The sequence below is a fragment of the Nothoprocta perdicaria genome, unplaced genomic scaffold, assembly GCF_003342845.1.
Source record: "Nothoprocta perdicaria isolate Ctin4 unplaced genomic scaffold, notPer1 scaffold_61, whole genome shotgun sequence".
NCBI classification, from domain to species: Eukaryota; Metazoa; Chordata; class Aves; order Tinamiformes; family Tinamidae; genus Nothoprocta; species Nothoprocta perdicaria.
The window spans coordinates 3,319,881-3,322,693 of NW_020455877.1; the positions used below are offsets into that span (position 1 = coordinate 3,319,881).

Consider the following 2,813-nt stretch of genomic DNA (forward strand, 5'->3'; position numbering starts at 1 on the left):
CTTCAAGAGCAAGCTACAGTTTTGGAAGTCCCAGAGCTCTCTGTTTTGATTAGTTAAAGAACCTTTGACTTAAAGAATATGAAATATTATACTGTAGTCAGTAAAAATTACTAAGAACCACATTGGAGAATGCTATGTATCACCTATATTCCTGTAAGGCATTATTATCTTCAAATTCTGCTCTTCAGATTCTTGGTGTTGGGAAGGAGGGCTGGCAAATTACGGGGAGGCAAGACAAGTTTAAAGATATAACAAACACATTTTATCTTACAGTGAAAATTCATTAATAAGTCTTCATGACTTTTTTTTTAAAGACTTTTAATTTTGTAATGACTTTTTAAAAAAAATTTTGCCAATAAAAATCATTACTGTGTAGAAAAGAGTTAGGTCCCTAAACATTGTTTGTTTACAATCACCTTACCTTTTCAAAAGTCCTGTATATTTTAGTATATACTACCACCTGAGATCTTTCTATATTTTTCTTAAAGAAATAAAAAGGAGGCAAGCAGCAGCAGAATTAAGCACTACACTTGTATGCTCAGGTGCCTCAAATATTGCTTGACACAGCAGTATGCATCTATCATCCCACTTTTTTTTACAGGTGTGAAAAAGATGTGACTACCAGAGGCATTTAAAAGGTCTTACAAAGTTCCTCAATCTCAGGCAAGAAAGAAGGAAGGAATAGTCTGTGTGTCTTCTCCAAGGTTTCCATAGACCTTTTTTAGATTCCATTTCTGGAGGTATTATAATTTAATTTTCTTTTCCATATATTCCTTCACAGACACAGAGCCCTTGTCAATATCAGAGTTGGCCTAATGTTTCTTAATAGTGAAGATACAATTATTCTCTCTTGCCATGATTTTGTCTTCATTTGTGCAGGCTCAAGATGAGGTAAAGGGAGCACTATGAAGGATCAATATGGCTTCTTGTAGGCTACTTTAGGAAGACTAAAAGGTCACTGAATTTTCCAGGATCATTACAGAAAAATCTAAGGCCTAGCAAAAAAACAACAGAGGATTTTGGATGCTGAGGTATAAACTGAAGGTAAGACAACATGCAGATTACAGTTTCCAGAAGAGTGTTGAAGAGAATTTTTGAAGCAATTGTTGAAAATGGAACAATTTCTTTCTCAAGCTTTTCCTATGTCCATATTTCCCTTCTGTTACCTACTCAAAGTTAAAATTTGAGTTATAATGACATTCAAACCAAGTCATGTTACCTACAAATTAAGACGAATTTGAATACTTACAGAATTTTTGCTGATAGACACTCAATTGTCCTTTTAAGCCCTCAAATAGTCAATAGCAGGTATACGTTGTTTAAATAAATAATTAAAGTTCATAATATATTGGGAATCAATGTTAAATGTCCTGAAGGAGAAAAAAAAAAAAAAAAAAAAAAAAAGGGGGAGCTTCCAGATTATGAAGATTAAAGAGAGTTTCCCTGAAACTGCTTCTCTTTGCAGAAGCTGTGGTGAAGGCTGTCTAGTCTGATAGGTAACAGAAATGCCCTTGGAAATGCATGGGATGAGGAGAGAATTGTGCTACTTCATCACATTGCAGCTATTTTTTTCTTTTAAAACCAAGTTTTTTTCTTTTTCAGTCTAGGTTGTTGTGCCTGTCCCTTGTTTGGACATTAGGAAGCATAACAAGTCTACTGGGTCCTGTTCCTTTAATTTAAAATTAAATGAACACTGCAAAGAGGTTTTAGCTTTGGAGAGCCTCAAACAGGTTCATGCGAGCAGTATGAGTCTATTCGTGTAAGTGTACTGACCCCTAGTGACTGTATCACTACTTAAATAATTTACAAAGAAAAGTTTATTTAATTTTAAATAAAACCTCCCTATACAGGAGAATTTCTATCAAGAAATATCTTCACTGGAAAGAAACTGTAAAATATCCCTCTTACTTGAGATGCACATTGACATATTAATTGTATAGCTTATTTAAAAATTGAGTGTGGCATAGATCTTGGGAGTTACTGGTTTTAATTTAGCCAAGTAAGGTTGCTCATGAATGCAGCATTTCAGGTTGGGAGCTTGGCAGGCTTAATAAAATAGAGGTGGTACTATTGTTTACCTGTTTACCACCTAACATGTTCACATATGTGATGTGGGTTTTTCACACACATCATCTGGAAAAACTATTAACATATTTTCACATGTATAAGGTAAAAACAAAGAATATTTTCTTTTCCCTCGACCATTCAGTTCAACAACAGATGGTGCATAGGTAACACAAGGTTAAGATTAACTCTTTCAATAGCCCTCTGCCTCTTATCTTTGGTTATTTAAGGACTTATTTACATGTACTATTGCTTCCAAGCCATAGGAGATGTGACATGCATCCAGCAAATGTGACAATTCAGTCTTCAGATCTCACAGTTTAAAATGCAGAATAGAGATAACCAGCTAAAAGAGTATTAAGTAATATAACATGAGATACTTTCATGATTTTGAAAAATACACATTTTATTATTATTCTTTTTATTACTATTATTTTAGTGGATCTTTGTGTGTTTAACACTGTGAAAGGGAAATTCAGGGGAGAAAGGGGAAAGGAAAATGTTCTATTGATTTCAGGTGAAAAGCTTTTGAAAATAACTCTAAAATATGTGTTCATTGAAAGAAAAATTTCTTTTCAGTTCACTGTAGTAAAAACTGAGTAGAATTTATTTAAAATAATTCCAGGCCTATTTTAAGCAAGGAAAACAAACTGGCTAAAATACAATACGCATGTATTATTATATACATTTATTGCAAGCTTTTTATATATAAACAGTAGTGTAAAAATAGTGTAAAATACCATACAGTA

The 2,813-nt window shown here is 33.2% G+C and overlaps 1 long non-coding RNA gene across 1 annotated transcript; it reads left to right on the forward strand.

The window, feature by feature from the left end:
• The first annotated feature begins 912 nt into the window (after nucleotides 1-912).
• Nucleotides 913-2,063, forward strand: LOC112956237. The gene is made up of 2 exons (XR_003251008.1): nucleotides 913-1,044; nucleotides 1,603-2,063. It is a non-coding gene; the product is annotated as an uncharacterized LOC112956237 (long non-coding RNA).
• The last annotated feature ends 750 nt before the right edge of the window (nucleotides 2,064-2,813 follow it).